The sequence below is a fragment of the Scyliorhinus torazame genome, chromosome 11 (genome assembly GCF_047496885.1).
Source record: "Scyliorhinus torazame isolate Kashiwa2021f chromosome 11, sScyTor2.1, whole genome shotgun sequence".
NCBI lineage: Eukaryota > Metazoa > Chordata > Chondrichthyes > Carcharhiniformes > Scyliorhinidae > Scyliorhinus > Scyliorhinus torazame.
The window spans coordinates 158741871-158766871 of record NC_092717.1 but is presented as its reverse complement, the minus strand read 5'-3'; positions in this window follow the sequence as shown (position 1 = coordinate 158766871).

The window sequence follows — 25001 nt, the reverse complement described above, 5'->3', positions numbered from 1 at the left end:
GAATCCCGACAGTGCAGAAGGTGGCCATTTAGCGCAATTGAGTCTGCACCGACCCTTGTAAAGAGCAAAAAAGCCCAAGCCCCACCCTTTTCCTGTAACCCAGTAACCATACCTAATCTTTCGGACACTAAGGAGCAATTTAACATGACCAATCCATCTAACCTGCACTCATTTGGACCCTTGCATGCTAAAGGCTGTCACTTCTGGAGCGTGATCGAACAGCCTCGACACGCCCGACTCGTTGATGCGATGAGGCTGGAAATTTTGCGACACTTGCGACGCTTGGAACACCTCGCAAGATCCAGATTAACATATTTGAATGAGCCATGTAAATATGTCTATGCCCGATTATTCCTATGACAGGGAATGAAAGGCCTTGCCTGGGAGACTTCACCCTGGTGCTGTTTAGCACTGGTCCACACAAACATGGACCAGGCGTAAAGGCACCTGGGGGGGGGAGGGGGGGGTCTCCCAGGCCATCGTGCACCTTGGAACTGCCAGCCTGGCACCTTGGCAGTGGCACCTGAGTACCCTGCCAGGCTGGCAGTGCCACGGTATATGGCTGCCAGGTTGCCCATGCCAGAGATTGGGCTTGGGTGCGTCCTGCCCTTAAGAGGTGGGGGAGAGAGGGGAGCTTGAGGACCTCCTAAGAGGGAGGTTGGGGAGGATCCGGAGGTCACAGTGGGGTGGCTGAGAGATCGGGGCGGCATTTCAAATGGCGCCCCAATCTCTTTCTGCATTGACGAGCTTAGCTTGTCAGTGGAGGAAGAGAGGTAAATGCAGCTTCGGTAGGGCATTCCTCACTACGGCAAAAAATGCCCAAAGTCCTGTTTGATAGCGGGGTCATTCCCAGCACTGCAGGCATGAGAAACACCTTGCTATTCATGCAGAAAACGGGACTCTTTTTTTCCCCTTAAATTGCGCCCCTGTTCCTGGTATTATCACTGCAAGGTGATTATTTTTGTCTTCACCAATATGGGTGATGCTTTTCCTAAATGAGCATTTCCTGCCCAATATATTGGAAGCTTAAGAAACTGTTTAGGGACCATGGGCACTGCACAGCCAGATTCAAGGTTAAACATGCCAATGTCGTAAAAAAGTAAAATAATATAAAGCAGAATGCACAACTGTAATAGGGGAAACATCATTTAGAAAGAGTGTAAGCTTGGTAAATTTGATATCTTTCAGTTCCTATGCTCAGCAATTATTTCCCTTGTTCTTTTGAAATCAAACCATAAAATTCCTCTTTTGTGACACTCAGATTTTACTTAAATAAGGAAGTTGACTTTTGCTGCTGAAAGGAAACATTTCCATCCATACTGTGTTACTGTGACTTATGACAGTCCTCCGAGTTAATGAATGTTAAGGCAGGATGTAGACTAACCAAAACTAGTTGCGCATTCACATCAAGGGCACAATATTTCCAATTAGGGATTGATAGTTTAGATGGTTACGTTCTGGATTCCATAGACAAAAGTTCAAATCCCACCACAGCAGTTATGGAATTGAATTTAATGAATAAAAAGCTAGTGTCAGTAATGTTAACCATGTAACTATTGGATTGTCCTAAAGCTCAGGGGCGGGATTCTCCAACCCTCCGCTGGGTTGGAGAATTGCCGGGGGTTGGCGTGAATCCCGCCCCCACCGGTTGCCGAATTCTCCGGCACTGGATATTCGGCGGGGGTGGGAATCTCGCCACGCCGGTCGGCGGGCCCCCCCCCCGGCGATTCTCCGGCCCGCGATGGGCCAAAGTCCCGCTGCTGGAATGCCTGTCCCGCCGGCGAGAATCAAACCACCTCTCTTCCCGGCGGGACTAGGCGGCACGGGCGGGCTCCGGGATCCTGGGGGTGGCGCGGGGCGATCTGGCCCCGGGGGGTGCCCCCACGGTGGCCTGGCCCGCGATCGGGGCCCACTGATCCGCGGGCGGGCCTGTGTCTTTTCCCTCCGCCTCGGCCACAGTCTTCACCTTGGCCGACGCGTAAGAGACCCCCCCCCCGCGCATGTACGGGGATGACGTCAGCGGCCGCTGACGCTCCCGCGCATGTGCATCCGCTGACCGGCGGAGTTCTTTCGGCCTCGGCTGGCGTGGCACCAAAGTTCGTTCCCTCCGGCCGGCGGCGCGCCAACCACTCCGGCGCGGGGCTAGCCCCTCAAGGTGAGGGCTTGGCCTCTAAAGGTGTGGAGAAGTCCGCACCTTTGGGGCGGCCCAACGCCGGAGTGGTTCACGCCACTCCATCCCGCCGGGATCCCCTGTCCCGCCGGGTAGGGGAGAATCCTGGCCCAGATGGTTCACTCGTGCCATTTTGGGAAGAAAATCAGCTGCCCTTCAATGCTCTGGCTCTTATGTGACTCTAGACTCATAACAATACAGTTGGCTATTACCTGCCCTCTGAAATGGTCTAACCAGCTGCTACCCAGTGAGGGATGGTTGATAATAATATTCTCATCCAGTGACTGAAAATAAAAACCTCTCAGATTATGAAGCAATCTATGTATGAATACAACAAGACCTGGACAACATTCAGGCTTGGGCAGGTAAGTGGCGTGCATGAAACATTCACATCACACAGATGTCAAATCAATGTTAAATGCCACCTATCAGCCATCTCCAACAATAATGAGGTAAATTAACTCCCCTTGACATTCAATTGCATTGCCATTGTTGAATACCCCACCACTAACATCCTCGGGGGCATTATTGATCAGGCACCTAACTGGGACAGCCACTTAAGTACTGTGGGTAAAAGAGCAAATCAGATGTTGGGTATTGTGTGGTGAGTGCCTCACCTCTTGACTATCAAAAGCCTTTCCATTATCTACAAGCTACAAGTCAGGAGTGTAGTGGAATACTCCTATTTTCTCTGTACACGTGTTGCTCTAATAACTCTCAGTTAGGGTGAACGATCCAGGACTAAGCAGTCTGTTTGCTTAACATCCTATCCATCACTCTAAACATTTACTTCTTTCATTGTTAGCACACTGTACCTGAAGTGTGTACCATTTACAAGATAACAACAGCACCTCACAAAGGTTTCTTCAACAGTATCTTCCAAAGCCACAATTGAGGACTTATCTCTAAGTGGCTTAACCTGAACAAAATGGAAGCAATTAGATTCAGGAGGTACCAATGGTTGATAAGCAAGCAGTAAAGAGTTGAGCAATTAAAATCACTCAATTTTCTTTTGAAAACTATCAATGATAAATTGTCAAATAGTAAGAAGCAAGCAGTCAAATGCTTAGATAATATTGTGAAGTTATCTTACAATCATAGAATCCCTACCGTACAGAAGGAAGCCATTTGGCCCATCAAGTCTGCACCAACCTTCTGAAGGACCACCCTACCTAGGCTCACTTCCACGCAACCTTTGGACACTAGGGGCAATTTAGATGGCCAATCCACCTAACCTGCACATCTTTGGATGATGGGAGAAAACTGAAGCACCCGGAGGAAACCCATGCAGACACAGGGGGAATGTGCAAACTCCACACAGATAGTCACCCAAGGCCAGAAGTGAACCTGGATCCCTGAGCCACTTAAGCAACAATTTTGAATTTTTCAATTATTTGAAAATTTACCAGCCATAGTAATGTTTTTATCACATGTAGCATCAACCAAGATAGCTGGAGCTAAACGCCACCAGGAGTCTATAAACATTTTCAAAATAAGCAGCCAATCTTCCAGAATGGTACAACAGTCATTCACATAAAACATTTTCAATTAACTGCATGAACTGCCACAGTAAATTCCACATGTATTTACTCTACTAGCCAAACAAAGTCTTCTATGCAACTAAGGATTAGTATCATGAAACCCATACCTCAAGAATGAACTTTTTAAAAAAGGACAGGCTGCAATGAACTTGCTTCAGATGCATTTAGACTGGGCTGATATCATCTTTGTCTGCTTTCTGATCCACTAACCCAAACGCTTACAGTTTTTCTTCTTCATCCACCTGTCTAGAGTAGCACACCTGCGTGCTACATCCTCAGCTATCTGTCCACATACTCCCTGATGCACCAAATGTGAAAGAGGAATATGAGACGCAATGAAGGAAAGCAGCTTACATTGCAATTGAGAGACATCTCCATAATCATTGCCAACTCCCGCATATCTTCTTCCACTGTGCTTTCCCTCAGCAAATGCGGAGATCAGTGTTGGAGCAGGCCACTGAGCAACAATAAGGCTGTCAAAGTTCCTTAGCACAGCGCAACCAGACACAAAAGATTGCAATGGATTAGGGCGCAACCTCTTGAGAGTTCCATTCAAAACTGTGCTGGAAGACAATTCTGAACTGTGGGTATTGATCAAGGAGGGCTCCGTGGTGGCCATGCCACACTGCACAGATGTGGGCTTGTCATTGTCTCCATAAACTGTAGGGGATGCATGGCACCACATCAAATCGCTGGATTAACTTCTGAGGCCGGGCTACCAAATTACATTTGTAAATAGGCTGTCGTAGCTGGGAATCCCATGGCTCAGTATTTACTGGATTCCATAGGCAAGCCCCATTTCCTGCAATTCCATCTTCACTTGCTCATCCTTACCCATGCTCTGTACATCATCGATTGACACTATAATGTACTGTTTCTGCCTCCACAAAGGTGGCTGTCACAGGCTGCTGTGAGATTGCAACAAAGATTAAGTCTGTTGGTCAACAACAGATCATTTAGTTATCAGTTATGAAGAGCGGCGAGATAGACTATGTTTTTTTTCCTTAGAGCAGAGAAGGTTGAGGGGGGGGGCTGGATTTAGGTACAAAATTGTGAAGCACATAGATAGGGTTATAGATATTGGTCAATAACCAGTTGTCATAGATTTAAGGTCAAGGGCAGGAGATTTAGGGGAGATTTGAGGAAAAGCTTTTTCACCCAGAGGGTGGTGAGAATCTGGAACTCACTGCCTGAAGGGGTAGATAGGGGCAGGAACCCTCACAACATTTAAGAAGCATTTAGATGAGCACTTGAAATACCCGAGCATAAAAGACTGCAGATGAACTGCTGGAAAATGGGATTAAAATAGAAAGGTGCTTGATGGCCGTCACAGGCACGATAGGCCTAATTGCCTCTTCCTGTGTTATAAAGCTCAATGACTTATTTTGATTTTCTTCCCTGTTTCTTTACAGATTGTATACAAAATAAAGCATCAGACTCATCGAGTCTTAGATTTGTCAATAAACATTACTCGATATGCTAAAGATACTGACATTCGACTTCCAGTGGCGGCTATGAAGGAGTAAGCCGCGCATTTGGCGGCTCTCGCCCTGGTCAGCCTTTTAGACCTTTCCCCCAACTTTTTTGAACTTTTGAACGCTGGAGTGGAAAACAACAGCACTGTAGATCTGGATGCATACAGAGTTGTATGGACTTAAGGAATTGAAGTGAGTGAATACAGGCGAAGAAGGGGCTGAACAAAGGTGGTGTGGAAGTTCAAGTGGGAGGAAAGATGGCCGACGAACGGACCACGGAACGGACGGTCCAAACAGCACTGGACAACATGCTGAAGGTCATGAAGGAGAGCTTTGCAGCATTGAAGCGGGATAATTTGGAACCGCTTCAGAAAGCGGTGGAGCGACTGGACCAAAGGCTGGACGCCCAGGATAAGAATGTCCAGGCATTGGAGAAGACAGTGGAGGAGCAGGCGGATTTCCAAACGGTAGCGGGCGTGGAAATTAGAAAGTTGAAGGAGCAACAATCAAGGCTGATGGACAGGCTGGAGGACCTGGAAAACAGATCACGCCGGCAGAATCTGAGAATCATTGGGCTCCCGGAGGGGGCCGAGGGAGTGGATGCCACGGCATATGTGGCAGACATGCTGCAGAAGCTGGAGGGGGAGGATTTCTTCCCGCGCCCGTTGGAGCTGGACAGGGCACACAGAGTGCAGGCGAGGCAGCCGCGAAGGGGGGGGGGGGGGGGGGCGAGGGGGGCCCGGGCGATGGTGGTCAGGTTCCATAGGTTCGTGAGCAAGGAGCGGGTCCTTCAGTGGGCAAAGAACATGAAGAGCTGCTTATGGAACAACAGTGTCCTGCGCATCTATCAGGATCTGAGCCAGGAGGTGGCCACAGCCCACAGACAAATTAAAGAGATCCTGTTTAAGAAGAAGGTCAAGTTCAGGCTACTTTTTCCGGCGCTCCTTTGGGTCACATACCGGGAACAGCAGCATTATTTTGACGACCCGGAGCAAGCGATGGACTTCGCTAAGGGGCAAGGATTGGTGACGAACTGAGGACCCATGGACTCATGTTAGAGTGTTTCAAGGGATGTTTGCATTTGTTTGTGGATTGCCCTTCGTGTTAGCGATGTCGTTCGGCATGTTCTTTTACTTAATATTTGGGGTGTTCTTGTGTTTGTTTTTGCCTGTTTGAAAGTTTGAAAGTTAAAGCCAAAGTCATAGTTAAAGGTTAAGTTATTGGGTGCTGGGGGGCTGGACGGGTTCTTTCTGCTATTTTTCTGGTAATGTTGGGAGGGGGGTGGGTGGTAGCGCCCACCTCATTACACAGTTTGAATTGCATTATTGTGGGGGCGAGCTTTGTTCTTTGTTTGTTTTCTCTCTGTTTCGATCCCAGAGCGATTGCTCGAACAGTGCTGTTCTGGGGAAGTGGTGTTGATGGGTGGGGGGGCGGGGGGGGGGGGGGATGGGGGGCACAATAGGTGGGAAACATGGTGGCACCAGAGTTGAGAGTCACCAGGCTAGCTGCTTTGAGCTAGTCAACGGGAGCGAGGTGGGGGGTGTATACAGCCAGTATATGGCAGGGGTTAGGTTACAGGGGGTTGTTGCTGGGGGGGGGGAAAGATGATCTGCTGACGAGGGAGGGAACTGAACCGGGTAACAGGGAAGAGGTCGGGGGTGGGTGCTGCCAAGAGGTGGACCAAGGGAGGCGTGGCACACGGGCAGGGGGTGGGCCCAAGAAGGGGGATGGCTGATCGGCATTGGGGGGGGGGTGCCCTCCAACCAGGCTGATCACCTGGAATGTTTGAGGGTTAAACGGGCCGGTCAAGAGGGCATGTGTGTTCGCGCACTTACGGGCTCTGAAGGCGGATGTAATGTTGCTGCAGGAGACATATTTGAAAGTGGCGGACCAGATTAGATTACCGAAGGGCTGGGTTAGCCAGGTCTTCCATTCGGGGCTTGATGCTAAGACCAGAGGGGTCGCGATCATGATTAACAAACGGGTTCAATTTGAGGCGGACAGCACAGTTGCGGGTGGGGGTGGTAGATTTCTCATGGTCCGGGGTAAGCTTGAGGGGGTGAGGGTGGTCCCAGTGAATGTTTACGCTCCAAACTGGAATGATGTAGATTTCATCAAAAGGCTGCTGGGGAAAATCCCCGACTTGGATTCGTACAAACTGATTATGGGTGGGGACTTTAATACAGTCCTTGATCCCGACCTGGATCGGTCGTGCTCCAGGACGGGCAGGATCCCAGCAATGGCAAGGGAACTGAGTGGGTTCATGGAACAAATGGGGGGGGGGGGGGGGGGGTAGACCCCTGTAGAATCAGTCAGCCGATGGGGAAGGAGTTCTCTTTCTATTTGCATGTTCACAAGGTTTATTCTCGTATTGACTTCTTTATTATGAGTAGAGACTTTTTGGAGGGGGTGAGGGATACAGAATACTCGGCGATCACTATTTTGGACCATACTTCACATTGAGTTGACCTACAGGTCTGCAAAGAAACTATCCAGCACCCACAATGGAGGTTAGAGGTGGTATTGTTGGCAGATGAGGGTGTGTGTGAGAGAGTGGGGAAATGCATGCAGAACTACCTGCAGGCCAACGATACAGGGGAAGTCTCAGCAGCGGTGTTCTGGAAGGCGCTGAAGGCGGTGGTGAGAGGGGAACTGATCTCAATCCGAGCCCATAGGGACAGAACGGACAGGGCGGAGATGGGCAGACTGGTTCAGGAGATGAAACGGACGGACAGGGAATATGCCGAGGCCCCGAGGGCAGAGCTACTTAGGGAACGATGGAGACTGCAGGCGGAGCTGGGGGCGCTATCCACTGGGAAGGCCATAGAGCAGCTCAGAAAGGCAAGGGGCACGGTGTATGAGTGATGCACGATCAATAACTCCAGAAGCGAGATTGGAGACAATTGAAGGCTTTAATACGGCAGATGTTTCCCCCAGCAGCACAGGTACAGAAGAAAGCTGCTGGGGCGGCACAGGCTCTTATACCCCGCCTTGCAGGGCGGAGTTAACATACAGGCTTAACCAATGGGAACAAGTACATTCTCCACCAATGGTATTCTGGCATTACCAGGTACCGTAATCCTTCTAACACAGACTACCACATTCACCCCCTGTTAAAATGGAGTCTGGTGGGGGTGGTGGCTTCGTATTACAACGTGGTAAAGTGGTAGAAGTTACAGTTATGAGGGTACCATAATACCTCCGGACAGCGTTTTGCCTTATTACATCTTAATTATTTACAACAGTAATGTACATTTCAAAATGAAGCAATTAGTCGATCGGGGGCCCTCGTTGTCCTCTGCGATCATCGTAGCTTTGGTGGTGATGCCGGTGGAGGTTCGGGCGTCTGTGACTCCGGGAGCGTGGTTTTGGCTTCTGTGTCAGCTTCGTCACCCCTAGACGGGACCGGTGGAAGAACCGATCCACCTGGGAAGGGGGCGGCTGTGGGGTGCGCCGGTGGGAGGGAGGGTGGGACTGGTGGCGGGGGTGTGTGTGAGGATCCAGCGGGCGCCAGGTCCCGGAGGGAGACCGTATCCTGTCGGCCGTCGGGGTACGCCACATAGGCGTACTGAGGGTTAGCGTGGAGGAGATGGACCCTCTTGACCAATGGGTCCGATTTGTGCGCCCGCACGTGTTTTCGGAGCAGGATGGGTCCGGGAGCTGCCAGCCAGGTCAGGAGCGAGGTCCCAGAGGAGGACTTCCTGGGGAAGACAAGGAGACATTCGTGAGGTGTTTGGTTGGTCGTGGTACAGAGCAGTGACCAGATGGAGTGGAGGGCATCCGGGAGGACTTCCTGCCAGCGGGAGACTGGGAGATTCCTGGACCGCAGGGCCAGTAGGACGGTCTTCCAGACCGTTCCGTTCTCCCTCTCTACCTGTCTGTTTCCCCGGGGGTTGTAACTAGTCGTCCTGCTTGAGGCAATGCCCTTGCTGAGCAGGAATTGACGCAGTTCGTCGCCCATAAAGGAGGACCCCCTATCACTGTGTATGTAGGCGGGGAAACCGAACAGCGTAAAGATACTATGAAGGGCTTTTATGACGGTGGTTACGGTCATGTCGGTGCAGGGGATGGCGAGTGGGAACCAGGAGTACTCGTCAATCACGTTCAGGAAGTGCGTGTTGCAGTCTGTGGAGGGGAGGGGGCCTTTGAAATCCATACTGAGGCGTTCAAAGGGACGGGAAGCCTTTTTCAGGTGCGTTTTCTCTGGCCTGTAGAAGTGCGGCTTGCACTCCGCGCAGATTTGGCAATTCCTGGTGGCTGTCCTGACCTCCTCGATGGAGTAGGGCTGGTTGCGGGTCTTGATGAAGTGGAAAAATCGAGTGACCCCAGGTGACAGAGGTCCTCGTGGAGGGCTCGGAGGCGGTCCACTTGTGCGTTGGCACATGTGCCGTGGGATAGGGCATCAGGAGGCTTGTTTAGTTTCCCGGGACGATACGAGATCTCATAGTTGTAGGTGGAGAGTTTGATCCTCCATCGTAAGATCTTGTCGTTTTTTATCTTGCTCCATTGTGCATTATCGAACATGAAAGCAACCGACCGTTGGTCAGTGAGGAGAGTGAATCTCCTGCCGGCCAGGTAATGCCTCCAATGTCGCACAGCTTCTACTATGGCCTGGGCCTCTTTTTCGACTGAGGAATGGCGGATTTTCAGAGGCGTGGAGGGTGCATGAGAAGAAGGCCACGAGTCTGCCCGCTTGGTTGAGGGTGGCCGCCAGAGCTACGTTGAACGCGTCGCTCTCAATCTGGAAGGGGAGGGACTTGTCGATGGCGTGCATCGTGGCCTTTGCAATGTCTGCTTTGATGCGGCTGAAGGCCTGGCGGGCCTCTATCGACAGGGGAAAAACTGTGGATTGGATCAGTGGACGGGCCTTGTCCGCATAGTTGGGGACCCACTGGGCATAGTTGGAAAAAAAACCTAGGCAGCGCTTCAGGGCCTTGGAGCAGTGCGGGAGAGGGAACTCCATAAGGGGGCACATGCGTTCAAGGTCGGGGCCTATAACTCCATTACGCACTACGTAGCCGAGGATGGCTAGGCGGTCGGTGCTGAACACACATTTATCCTTGTTATACGTGAGGTTAAAGATTTTTGCGGTCTGGAGGAATTTTCGGAGGTTGGTGTCGTGGTCCTGCTGGTCGTGGCCGCAGATGGTGACATTATCGAGGTACGGGAATGTGGCCCGTAAACCGTACCGGTCAACCATTCGGTCCATCTCTCGTTGGAAGACCAAGACCCCATTTGTGACACCGAAGGAAACCCTTAAGAATTTGTAGAGCCACCCATCTGCTTCGAAAGCAGTTTATTTGCGATCACTAGTGCGGATGGGGAGCTGGTGGTAGGTGGACTTAAGATCCACCGTGGAAAAGACCTTGTATTGCGCGATCCTGTTGACCAGGTCGGATATGCGGGGGAGAGGGTATGCGTCAAGCTGTGTAAACTTGTTGATGGTCTGACTGTAGTCGATGATCATCCTATGCTTCTCCCCGGTCTTTACAACCACTCCGTGAGCTCTCCAGGGGCTGTTGCTAGCCTCAATGACACCTTCCCTCAGTAACCATTGGACCTCTGACCTAATAAAAATCCGGTCCTGGGCACTGTACCGTCTGCATCTGGTGGCGACTGGTTTGCAATCCGGGGTGAGGTTCGCAAACAGGCAAGGTGGATCGACCTTGAGGGTCGCGAGGCTGCAGACAGTAAGGGGTATAGGGCCGCCGAATTTGAAAGTTAGACTTTGGAGGTTGCACTGAAGGTCCAACCCTAGGAGTGTGGCCCCGCAGAGGTGGGGAAGGATGTAGAGTCTGTAGTTTTTGAACTCCCTTTCCTGGACCGTTAGATTAGCTACACAAGACCCCTTGATCTCCACTGAGTGAGATCCGGAGGCCAGGGAGATTTTTTGATTAATGGGGTGGACGGGGAGAGAACAGCGCCTTACCGTGTTGGGGTGTATGAAGCTCTCCGTGCTCCCAGAGTCGATTAGGCAGGACGTTTCAGGCCCATTGATAAGCACCGTCGTCGTAGCAGTCGAGAGTGTTCGGGGCCGAGACTGGTCCAGGGTCACCGAGGCTAATCGTGGCAGCAGTTGGATGTTCACTTGTGCGGTGTGTGGTCAGCCGAACTGGGGTCCTGGGAGTCCATCCAAGATGGCGGCGCCCACTGGTCGCACATGGTTGGGGGTGCACAAAATGGCGGCGCCCATCCATTGCACGTGGCGTCCGCAGGACAGAATGGCGGCGCCCGGAGGCCACACGGGGTCCGTGGAGAGGGTTGTGTTGGCGGTCCGTATTCACCTCCGGAGACCGCAGCGACCGCCCAGGCCTGGCATACCGCCACGAAGTGGCCCTTTTTGCCGCATCCCTTGCAGATGGATGAACGGGCCGGTCAGCGCTGTCGTGGGTGCTTGGCTTGCCCACAAAAATAGCAGCGGGGCCCCCCGCGGTTGCCAGGCCATCTCGCAGCACAAGCTTGTGGGGGGATGGGAGATGCCTCGGTGTCGGCCGCGGGGGGGTTCCACGCTGCCCAGGGGGCTGCCGCGCTGTCGGGGATGTAAGCTCAGGCATTTCGGGAGGCCACATCCAGGGAGCCGGCAAAGGTCCGTGCCTTCTTGAGGCCTAGTGTCTCTTTCTCCAGCAATCGCTGGCGGATTGGAGACCCGGCAGGATTGAACAGGGTATTCAGGGACTTTTACAGCAAGCTGTATACCTCGGAACCCCCCATGGGGCCGGAGGGGATGAGGGGCGTCTTATATGGGCTGACCTTCCCAAAGATGGGCAGGGGGATGGTAGTGGGGCTGTGGGCCCCGATTAGAGCTGAAAAGGTAATAGGGGGCCTGAAGGCCATGCAGTTGGGTAAAGCCCCGAGGCCAGACGGGTATCCAGCGGAGTTCTACAAAACGTTCTCGGGGATAGTGGGGCCGGTGCTGGTTAGGGTGTTTAACGAGGCGAGGGACAAGAGGGTGTTACCCCCGACGATGTCGCAAGCCACCATCTCACTGATATTAAAACGGGATAAAGATCCGGAGGCCTGTGGGCCCTATAGGCCAAACTCCTTGATTAATGTTGACGCTAAAGTACTGGCCAAGATCCTGGCGTCCAGAATCGAAGACTGTGTACCGGACGTGATTGTGGAGGACAAAACGGGGTTTGTAAAGGGCAGGCAGCTGGTAGCCATCCTAAGAAGGCTATTCAATGTGGTTATGATGCCCCCGGAGGGCAGAGAGCTGGAGGTAGTGATGGCAATGGATGCCGAACAGCCTTTTGTCCGGGTGGAGTGGGACTATTTATGGGAGGTGCTGGGACGGTTTGGGTTTGGGCAAGGCATTGTGGACTGGGTTAGACTGCTATATCAGGCCCCGGAGGCTAGTGTAAGGATGAACAGGACGACATCTGAGTATTTTCGACTGTACCGTGGGACAAGACAGGGGTGCCCCCTCTCTCCATTGCTGTTTGCGTTGGCCATAGAACTGCCTGAGAGCGGCAAGGGGATGGAAGAGAATGGTCAGGGGGGGTAGAACACAAGGTCTCGCTCTACGCGGGTGACCTGCTTTTGTACGTGTCGGATCCAGTGGCAGGGATGGACGGGATTATGGAAATCCTAGGGGAATTTGGCCGGTTTTCAGGGTACAAATTGAACATGGCAAAGAGCGAGTTGTTTGTGGTGCAGGCAAGGGGTCAGGAGAATAGGCTGAGGGAGCTGACGTTTAGGCTGGTTGAGGACAGTTTCAGGTATTCAGGGATACAAGTGGCGCGGGACTGGGGCAGGATGCAAAAGTTGAACTTGTCAAGGCTAGTGGAGCAAATGAGGAGCGAGTTTCGGAGATGGGATGCGCTCCCGCTGTCACTAGCAGGGAGAGTACAGACGGTGAAGATGACAATCCTCCCTAGATTCCTCTTTATTTTTCAGTGTCTCCCTATTTTCATTCCGCGGTCCTTCTTTAAAAGGATCAATAAAATCATCCTGGGATTTGTTTGGGTGGGGAAGTCCCCGCAGGTAAAGAGGGGGATGCTGGAACGGAACCGTAGTGAGGGGGGACTGGCGTTGCCGAACCTCAGCAACTACTACTGGGCGGCTAACATAGCCATGATAAGGACATGGATGGTTGGTACGGGGTCGGTTTGGGTGCGGGTGGAGGCTGTTTCGTGCAGGGGCACCAGCTTGGCAGCCCTGCTCATGGCTCCTCTGCCGCTCCCGCCAGCCAGGTACTCCACAAGCCCTATAGTGGTGGCGGCTCTGCGGGTTTGGGGCCAATGGAGGAAGCATGCGGGGAAGTGGGAGTGTCGGACTGGTCCCCAATATGCGACAACCACCGATTTGTCCCGGGGAAGATGGATGGCGGGTTTCGAGCGTGGCGGAGGGCAGGGATGGGAAGGATGGGCGACTTGTTCCTGGAAGGGAGCTTTGCGAGCATGAGGGCGCTGGAGGAGAAGTTCGGGCTGGCAAGGGGAAATGACTTTCGGTACTTGCAGGTGCGGGATTTCGTACGTAGACAGGTCCCGTCCTTTCCACGCCGTCCACCAAGGGGGATCCAGGACAGGGTAGTTTCCAGGGGAGAGGTAGGAGAGGGGAGAGTCTTGGATATTTATATGGAACTTATGGGAGCGGAGGACACAGGGACCGAGGAACTGAAACTCAAGTGGGAGGAGGAGCTTGGCGGTGAGTTGGAGGGAGGCGTATGGGCAGACGCTCTGAGGAGGGTAAATGCAACCTCAACATGTGCCAGGCTCGGCCTGATTTAGTTCAAGGTAGTTCACCGGGCCCACATGACGGTGGCCCGGATGAGTAAATTCTTTGGGCTAGAGGACAAGTGTGCTAGATGTGCGGGAGGGCCAGCGAACCATGTCCACATGTTCTGGGCGTGCCCAAAACTCAGGGGGTACTGGCAGGGATTTGCAGACGTCATGTCCCGGGTACTGAAAGCAAGGGTGGCGATGAGTCCAGAGGTGGCGATTTTTGGGGTGTTGGAGGACCCGGGAGTGCAGGAGGGGATAGAGGCCGACGTTGTGGCCTTTGCTTCCCTGGTAGCCCAGTGACGAATACTGTTGGCCTGGATAGACTCAAAGCCCCCAAAGACCGAAGTACGGCTGTCCGACATGGCAAGTTTTCTCGGCTTGGAAAAAAAATCAAGTTTGCCTTACGAGGATCACTATCGAGGTTCGCCCGGAGGTGGCAACCATTCATCGACTTCTTCGCGGGGAACTAATCGTTAGCGGGGTGGTGGTGTGGGGGGGGGATAGAATAGTGTGGAGTAGGGGGGAAGAATAAGCGGGTCTATTTGCGAGAGAGGAACTGGTATTTGCACTATGTTTTTGTCATTGATATTTGCACACTAATGTATATTGTTACTGTTTACAATGCCAAAAATACCTCAATAAAATTGTTTGATAAAAAAAAAGATACTGACATTCACCTGTAGCTCGATTCTTTTTTTAAAATAAACTTAAGAGTACCCAATTCATTTTTTCCCAATTAAGGGGCAATTTAGCGTGGCTAATCCACCTATCCTGCACATCTTTGGGTTGTGGGAGCAAAAGCCATGCAAACACGGGGAGAATGTGCAAACTCCACATGGACAGTGACTCAGAGCCGGGATCGAACCTGGGACCTCGGCGCCATGAGGCAGTAGGGTTAACCCACTGCGCCACCTTGCTGCCCCTCCCTGTAGCTTGTTTCTCTGAAACAGAAAGAACTTTAATATATGCCCAAAGTCATTTGTGTCAGCCCGTCAAGCTGTGTTCTTGATAACTGGTTGGTTAGATCTAAATTTTCTATAATTACAGGCCATGTGTTTGAAAGGATGGTGGAAACTACATTGTCCAGCAAGCATTCTTAATATTTCGAAGGTTGAGAAGGGCTAATTATCTAATGTAACTAGCAAAACCAGGGGTTGATTTCAACTCTCCAAATCTAGTGATAACAGGACAAATATGGCCTAAAAGTGTGGTCAATAATGCACCACTCTGGAGTTCCGGAGTCTGCGATGTGCTGAGCGGTTGCATGATAGGTGGCTCTCCCTTGGGAACTTCAATTTAGGCCCTTATAATCCTTAAATTGGACACCAAAGTAACAAAAAAAACCTCACCCCGAAACTAACAACCATCCAAGGAAATGCCTTTGAGCCAGCAACAGAGCCAGAAAAATACTAGTAATAATAAGAGTTGGGAGAGGAGGTCGTAGACCTCAGAGCGATGAGACATGCAGAGCGAAGCAAAGCAAAGCATGGTGGACAAAACAGGATCGCCAATGCAAATGCTGGCCCACTCACCGACAGGATAGTGGATGGAGCTTCTTTCGATAGAGATCTAAAAACACAGAGAGGAGGACCTCATGTCGGCCATGAGGTCGGCCATAGAAACCACTCTGGCCCTCATCAAGGAAGCGTTGGAAAGAATGAAGCGGAGACTAGAGACCCAGGAAGTGGCATTGCGGGACCTGGAGAGAACGGCGACCAACCAGAGCTATCTGATCACCTCGTTCGAGGCGGAGGTGGTAAGATTGGTGACAACACAGAAAGCGCTCAAGGGGAAGGTTGAACAACAGGAAAACAAGTGTCGCGCCAGATCCTAAGGATGGTCGGGCTATCTGAGGGCACAGAGTGCAGAAATCTGACGGAGTATGTTGGGAAGATGCTCAGGACGTTGGTCAGAGGGAAAGGCTTCACCAAACGGCAAGAGGTGGAGCACACCCACATGTCGCTCTGGTAAAGGCCCATTCAGGAGAAACAACCATAGGCGATCATACCAAAGCTCCATAAGTTCCCAGATAAAGAGAAGGTGCTGAACTGGACGAGGAACACGCGGTCGTGTAGATGGGAGGTGTAGTGTTCTATGACCTTGCTGTTGCAGTAATGCAAACGAAACTGCTGGTGACTTAACTAGAATGAAGATTTGTTGATCAACACGTGGCAAGATAACATACAGAATGCTATACAGACTAAGTTATTATTTGAGTTTCATGAGCTCTCCTGGAACTACGCTCTGTGTGACTGTCCTGTTCTATGCCTTATTACCAACTGGTGAGAGGCAGTTGTCACATGACCGATGTCTGACACCACCAGGTGGTTGGGGGTCACATTGCTAACTATATACAATATTATTCACAGGCATATCACCACACCCCCCTTCCTTTGGTGATGTTAACATTTATATACAAAACATGATTGGAATCATTATTTAACACATGTGACAGGTATATACAAATTTAACTGTGCATTAGTTCACATGATATGCCTGCTAAATGTGTCCTTTGTGCACAGCTCATTGTGCATCTCCAACAGGGTCACCCCGCTGATCATCTAGGCTCTTGTCAGGCTTCTGGAAAAACTGCTTTCCGTGCCGGTCTTTTGTGCCTTATCCTTTTGACATGATGCATCCTGAAGGCCGGTCTCCTTGCTGGCCATGCCTGCATCACCAGCTTCTTTTCTGTCTTTATGCAATGTTTTTTGCTGCTGCATTGTAGTGTATTCTCTGGCCTGTCAGCCTCATTGTAGACATCTTCTTGCTTGGTGTCATCAGTGGGACTCACGGTATCCCCCACTCTCCTTCTCTTCCGCTTTTTTGGTTTGAGAATGATTTTGTGACTGATCCTCTTTTTTCACTTGGGTTTGGGAGTCTCTGTCTTGCCGTTGGCCTGCACCATGGGAGTGGTTGTTTGTGGATCGTCTGCTGAGACGGTTCGTGTTGGCATGCTTCCGAGGACTGTGCAGTCGTGGCCATTTTTGCACCTTCAGCAGCTGGCTGCAGAGCCTCGCACTCTGGTGTCTGGGTTGGATCCACATCTCCAACGTTGGGTGCTGTCCCTACATCCTGTGCTTGAGCCCCAAGTCATGGCTCCTCGTCACTCGAAATGACAATGGATAGGTCATCTGTTCCTGAAGAGCCAAGTAATGGCTCATCCTCGTCTTGTGATATTATATATGTATCATCCGTCGTCGCCGAACTACATACCGATATAGCCAAGTGTTTCTCTAACTCACCTTGGTAGAGTGGCCTCGAGCATTGGGGAGCCCACCACCAGAACATTTCAGAGGTCTGAGACAATCCACAATATGCCTCTGAAGCTAGTTTCTCCAGAATTGATATTATATCTTCTGTTACTAGTTTGTTCACGTCTGAGTCATTTTCCTCCGAAGTATCTGCTACCGCAATCTCATTTTCAGTCTCTGCGCTCGCCATCTCAGGGCTTTCACACTTCTTGGTGTCCTGTGCAGACTGGGCGTCCCTTGTGACCACCTCGTCATTCCCGCCAAACCACCGGAATAGCGCTTCACAGGCTTCCTCATCTAGCTTACCATCACTCCCGCGAAACAACCTTACTAGCGTTTCATAGTCGTCCTCATCTGGCTTACCCTCCGAGCCTTCAGTTTCTTCATCATATTCATGGTCTTCGTAAATATCCTTGTAGTCCTCATCATCAGAGTCAATACCATCGTTATTATAGTTATTATAGAACATACAGTGCAGAAGGAAGCCATTCGGCCCATCAAGTCTGCACCGACCCACTTAAGCCCTCACTTCCACCCTATCCCCGTAACCCAATAACCCACCCTAACCTTTTTGTTCACTAAGGGCAATTTAGTATGGCCAATCTACCTAACCTGCATGTCTTTGGACTGGGGGAGGAAACTGGAGCAACCAGAGGAAACCCACGCAGACGCGGGAGAACATGCAGACTCCGCACAGACAGTGACCCAGCGGGGAGTCGAACCTGGGACCCTGGCGCTGTGAAGCCACAGTGCTATCCACTTGTGCTACCGTGTTGCCCCTAAATCGTACTCATCACCATTGTCTTCCGTGAAGTGTAACACTGCTCGTGGAATTATGTGTTCATGCAGGAATTGACCATTTTTCATACCAGCAGCGAGTCTCACACTCCATGCTCTGGAACCTCAGCAGGAGTGAAGAAGTTGAAAAAAGAGTCATTTAGTACAGTTTTCGTGACTGCTTTACGAGTAGGCCGACCCTTATGCGTCTGCTTCATTCTAATGGTTTTCATTGTGCCATTTTTTTCCTTTCTTCCAGTCGTTGTGGCAACGTGTGACCCTGTGATTGCAAATAATAATAATCTTTATTAGCGTCACACGTAGGCTTACATTAACACTGCAATGAAGTTACTGTGAAAATCCCCGAGTCACCACATTCCGGCATACGAAATATATATCTTTCAAATGTTTCATTTTTTCAGAGAGCAATGCCTATCGAAGTACTTTCTCACCTCATCGTAGCTCTTGCTTTCCTCTTTGCTATCAAAAGTGAAAGTATTGTGGATTTCAATTACTTGTGGACCTGCCACAGTGAGCAGCAACGCAATGCACCTCTCATCAGGCTGTGCCTGCAGGTCAAAGGCTGAGAACTGTTCGAAAAGGCACCATTTTTCATCTATGTTACCTGAGACTTGAAGCTGGTGGGATGCCTTTAAATCTCCTCTCTCAAACTTCACCATCATTTGTTGCGTTGAGTTGCCAATGGCCGTAGTTTTACCAGGTCGGTAGAAGAATCTTCTCTTTTTTGTACTTTGAGCTGGTTTTGCTTCATTTTTTCTGCTGTTATCTTTAAATGTTCACCACTCCTGGCATCAGAGCTCATCGCAGGGTGGGCTATGGTCATCCTCCACCCCATGGACCAGACTCGCTGTTCCTGCCAACTCAGGGCCCACACCCCATAGTGCGGCAGATATGTATCACGGAGGGTTTGCAGGTGGGGGGGCATTGTCGGTGGGGGGTGGAGGAGGGGGTGGGGTGGAGGTAGGATGCGGTGTCCATGCCCCTGGCCAGTGCCCCTCAAGTCGGTGAACCTGGAGGAGATCAGAGCATCCTGTGCGCGTTGGCCTTGGCACACAAGTTGTGCAGCTTCCCATGTCTGCCTGGGCCCATGTCCTGCTTATCCTCGCCCTCCCCCACACTGACATTGTCGGAGGAAACTTGCCATTCATCTTCCCCCTCCAGTATGTCCCACCCTGCTGCGCACTGTTGTAGAGGACTCATCTGGCCACCACGATGAGGGTGATCCTCCCAGCATTATATTGGAAGGCCCCTACATAGCTGTCCAGACATCTGAACCGCATCTTCAGGAGGCCGAAGTACTGCTCGATCATGCCCTTGGTCGCTGCATGGGTGTCATTGTAGCAGGTCTCCACGTCGGCCTCCGGATAGGCATCATCAGCATCGACTGCAGTGGGTAACTCCCCTCGCCATGAGCCAAGCCGGGGGGGGGGGGGGGGGGGGGGGTGCACCTCAAAGATGCCGGGAATCATGCCAGGATGAAGGCGCCGTACACACTGCCTGGGTATCGGGAGCAGACACACATGATGCTCAGCTAATGGTCACACACCAGCTGCACGTTCATCGAGTGAAACTCCTTTTGGTTTGTGTAGAGCGGCCTTTCATCTGCAGGTGCTCGTATGGGGACATGCATCCCGTTGATCACCCCCTCGACCTAGGACATGTTGCCAATTGTGGCGAACTCCGCTACCTCGGCTCGGTCCACATTGAAGTGGGTATGTTGTGTTGACTGGGCTTATATGGCCTCCGTGATGGTGCGGATGCACCTGTGCATCGAGCTCTGTGAGATTTGGACAGGTCCCCACTGTGGTAAACCACTGTTGCACCTATGGTAGGTGATGTATGGTAGGACCTGTACTACAGGTACGCTGGTAGTCCCTGCCTGCTGGCTCTGCCCAGTAGGTGGAGTATAAATATGTGTGTCCTCCGCGCAGCAGCCATTTCGCCAGCTGCTGTGGGAGGCCACACATCTTAGAGCAATAAAGCCTCAGTTGTATTCAACTCTCAACTTTGTGAAACTTATCGTGCATTAATTTATTGCTCTAAGATTTTCAGAAGATGGACCTCCGTATCAAGCCGGATCACCTGCAGCTGGATCTGCAATCAAGCGATGCTAAAACGACTTTCAGCACTGGCTAGCTTGTTTCGAGGCGTATATCTACTGGGCACCAAGCCCTGTTCCGGAGGCTCAGAAAATACAGATACTGTACTCGAGGTTGAGCTTCAACATCTTTCCGCTGATCCAGGACGCGTCAAACTACGCCGAAGCCATGACTCTACACAAAGAAAATTACGCCCAGAAGACGAACACGCTCTTCGCCAGGCACATACTCGCCACTCGCTCTCAACTCCCTGGCGAGTCCATAGAAGACTTCTGGCGGGCCCTAATCCTACTAGTCCGGGACTGTGACTGTCAGGCCGTTACGGTCACAGAACATTCAAACCTCCTAATGCGGGACGCTTTTGTTACGGGGTTGGGTCGGATATCATACGCCAGCGACTTCTAGAGGGGGCCACGCTCGATCTCACAGAGACAAAGAAGCGAGCGCTCTCTATGATGGTCGCCTCGCGCAATATCCAGGCTTACACCCCCAGCCACGCGGCCTACCCCTCCTACGCATCGTGGACCCCTCAGATGGCCGCCCCAGCGGGGGCCTTACCCAGCCAATACGCCTGCGCCATGCGCCAGCCAGCGAACTCCGGGGGTCCCCGATGTTACTTTTGCGGCCAGCAGAAACACCCCCACCAATGCTGCCCGGCCCGCGCTGCTCTTTGTAAGGTTTGCGGTAAGAAGGGACACTTCGCCGCGGTGTGCCAGGCCTGCGCAGTCGCTGCTATTACCACCACCCCCCTCGTTTCCGGACAATGGGCGCCGCCATCTTCACCTCCCTGGACCACGCGCGGCCAGTGGGCGCCGCCACCTTCTCCCCCTCAGACCAAGGGCGGCCAGTGGGCACCGCCATCTTCTCCCCCTCAGACAATGCGCGGCCAGTGGGCGCCGCCATCTTCTCCTCCTCAGACCAAGGGCAGCCAGTGGGCGCTTCCATCTTCCCCTCCGCACAATTTGTGCGGCCCATGGGCGCCACCATCTTTTCAACCCCCGCCACGTGCGGCCTATGGCCGCCGCCATTTTGTCCTCCCCAAGATCTTCAGGCGCCGCCATATTATCTCCCCCACGACACATGGGCACCACCAGTGTTCCAGGACCCGTGCCCCCTGGGCACCCCATCATCCGACCACGACTCGCCTCAGTGACCATCGACTAGTCTCGTCCGTGCAAACTGGCTACTGCATCGACCAGGGTTAAAACCAATGGACACGTGACCTCTTGCCTGCTAGACTCCGGGAGCACCGAAAGCTACATCCACCTGGATACGGTAAGGCGCTGCTCCCTCGCAGTACACCCCGCCAATCAAAGAATCTTCCTGGTCTCCGGATCCCATTCCGTGGCGAACCGGGGGTACTGTACGGTTACGCTCACGGTCCATGGCGTAGAATTCAGCGGCTTCCGCCTCTACGTCCTCCCTAATCCCGTACCAGCCTCCCCGAACAGGCGCCGGAATGTGGCGACTAGGGGCTTTTCACAGTAACTTCATTTGAAGCCCACTTGTGACAATAAGCAATTTTCATTTTCATTTAAAAAAATCTCTGCGCTGCCCTACTACTCGGCCTGGACTTCCAGTGTAACCTCCAGACCTAACTCTGAAATTCAGCGGGCCCCTACCACACCTTACTGTGGTGATCCTCGTGATCCTAAATGTCTATCCACCTTCCCTCTTCGCAAATCTAACCCTGGATTGCAAACCCGTCGCCACCAGGAGCAGACAGTACAGCACCCAGGACAGTACTTCCATCAGGGTCCGAGGTCCAGCGGCTGCTTCGGGAGGGCATCATCGAGGCCAGCAACAGCCCCTGGAGAGCCCAAGTTGTAGTAGTTGAAACTGGGGAGAAAGACCTCAAATCCGCCTACCACCAGCTCCCCATCCGTAAAGCGGACCGTCCACACACTGCCTTCGAGGCAGACGGTCACCTCTATCACTTCCTCAGGGTTCCCTTCAGCGTCACCAACGGGGTCTCGGTCTTCCAAAGGGAAATGGACCGAATGGTCAACCGGTACAGTTTGCGGGCCACCTTTCCGTACCTAGACAACATCACCATCTGCGGCCATGATCAGCAGGACCACGAGGCCAACCTTGCCTAATTTCTCCAGACCGCCACTCTCCTAAACCTCACCTACAACAAGGAGAAGTGCGTGTTCAGCACGAACCGCTTAGCCACCCTCAGCTATGTGGTTTAGAATGGAGTTCTGGGGCCCAATCCCGACCGCATGCGCCCCTCATGGAGTTCACCCTCCCCCACTGCCCCAAGGCCCTCAAACGCTGCCTGGGGTTCTTTTCATACTACGCCCAGTGGGTCCCAAACTATGCGAACAATGCCCACCCACTCATACAGTCACCCATTTTCCCCTGACGGCCGAGGTTCAACAGGCCTTCGCCCGTATCAGAGACGATATCGCCAAGGCCGGGATGCATGCAGTAGACGAGATGCTGCCATTTCAAGTGGAGAGCGACGCATCAGACATCGCCCTAGCCGCCACCCTCAATCAGGCAGACAGACCCGTGGCATTCTTCTCCCGCACCCTTCATGCCTCAGAAATTCGGCACTCATCCGTCGAAAAAGTGGCCCAAGCTATCGTTGAAGCTGTGCGGTATTGGAGACATTACCTGGCTGGCAGGAGATTCACTCTCCTCACTGACCAACGGTCAGCAGCCTTCATGTTCAATAACACACAGCGGGGCAAGATCAAGAATGATAAGATCTTGACGTGGAGGATCGAGCTCTCCACCTACAATTACGAGATTTTGTATCGCCCCAGTAAGCTCAACGAGCCCCCAGACGCCCTATCCCGAGGTACATGTGCCAGCACACAAGTAGACCGACTCCGGGTCCTGCACGACAGCCTTTGTCACCCAGGAGTCACACGGTTGTACCATTTTATAAAGGCCCGCAATCTGCCCTACTCTGTCGAGGAAGTACGGATAATCACCAGGGACTGCCGGGTCTGTGCGGAGTGCAAGCCACCCTTCTACCAGCCGGACCGTGCGTGCCTGGTGAAGGCCTCCCGCCCCTTTGAGCACCTCAGCATGGATTTCAAAGGGCCCCTCCCCTCCACCAACCGTAACACGTATTTCCTCAGTGTGGTCGATGAGTACTCCAGATTCCCCTTCGCCATCCCATGCCCCAACATGACGTCTGCCACCGTCATCAAAGCCCTCAACACAATCTTCGCTCTGTTCGGTTTCCCCGCCTACATCCACAGTAACAGGGGATCCTCATTCATGAGTGATGAGCTGCGTCAGTTCCTGCTCAGCAGGGGTATCGCCTCCAGCAGGACGAAAAGCTATAACCCCCGGGGAAACGGACAGGTCGAGAGGGAGAACGGGACGGTATGGTGGGCCGTCCAACTGGCCCTACGGTCCAGAAACCTCCCGGCCTCCCGCTGGCAGGAGGTCCTCCCTGATGCACTACACTCCATTCGGTCACTACTGTGCACCGCCACTAACAATATACCCCATGAACGTCTCTTTGCCTTCCCCAGGAAGTCCACATCCGGGGTGTCGCTCCCGACTTGGCTCACAGCTCCAGGACCCATCTTTCTCCGTAGGCACGTCTGAATCCACAAGGCGGACCCATTGGTGGAGAGGGTGCAGTTGCTCCATGCGTACCCCGACGGCCGCCAGGATACTGTCTCTCTCGGGGACCTGGCACCAGCAGGTTCCCCACACACACACTCCTCCAGGGCTGCTACGACTAGGAGGAAGGCCACCACTGCTGGTTAAATTTCAATATCCGTTGTCTGCAGGGGGTGCAAGGCTGACATGTTAGCATGGTGCACCCCCCCCCGTGACCAACCAGGTCCAACGGGCTACACGGTGGCTCCGGTTGGTACTGCGGACCCTGTTCCCACATGTCTTTAACACGTCAGAGGACGCAAATGAGTTCATCCAGAAAGACGGCTGGGAAGACAGCAATAATGGGCAAATAAGAACTCTTAAAAGAGACTGTTCTTTTTCTGGACTGAATGCTTACACAACCTGGGGATGGGGCAGGGTGGGGAGAAGGCAGAGATAAACAGAAACGAGAAGTGGGAGGAGGACAAAACAGGCTGAGGACAGGAGAAATGAAAAAATGAAATGGAATGAAAATCGCTTATTGTCACAAGTAGGCTTCAATGAAGTTACTGTGAAAAGCCCCTAGTCGCCACATTCAGGCGCCTGTTAGGGGAGGCTGGTACGGGAATTGAACCGTGCTGCTGGCCTGCTTGGTCGGCTTTAAAAGCCAGTGATTTAGCCCAGTGTGCTAAACCAGCCCCTGTGTTATTGGCCAGGGCTTAGAAACCCCGAAGTGTATTATGAAGTTCATCTGACCTACAACCTATATGTTGAATTTGGCTAGGATGAGCACAAAAGCCTTCACTGCAGGTGTGATAAGTATGGCTGATCCCACGCGGGGGGGGGGGGGGGGGGGGGGGGGGGGGGTTGGGATCGAAAAACCCCACCAGAAAGGTCACCTGAAACATCAGGGGACTCAATGCCCCTGTGAAAAGATCCAGAGTCTTCGTCTATCTAAAAAGCCTGAGGACTGGCATTGTCTTCCTCCAGGAGGCACATCTGAGGGAGAGGAACCAACTGAGGATAAGAAAGAGCTGGATAGGACAGATGTACCAAGCTTGCTTTGGTATGAGGATGAGGGGGGTGGCCATACTGTTTATCAAAAGGATGAACTTATCAGCGACAAACACGGTGACGTGCCCAGGGAACAGTATGAAATGGCTAGCGGTGTCCTGTAAGGGGCACCGGTGGTGCTTGTAAACGTATAGGCCTCCAACTGGGATGACGCGGACGTCTTAAAAAACACCATAATGGAGAGCCCCATCCTCGACCCTCACTGACTTGTGTTATGGGCCAGGGCTTAGAAACTCCAAAGTGTATTATGAAGTTCATCTGACCTATATGTTGAATTTGGAGCTTCTCTCAGGAGGGAGC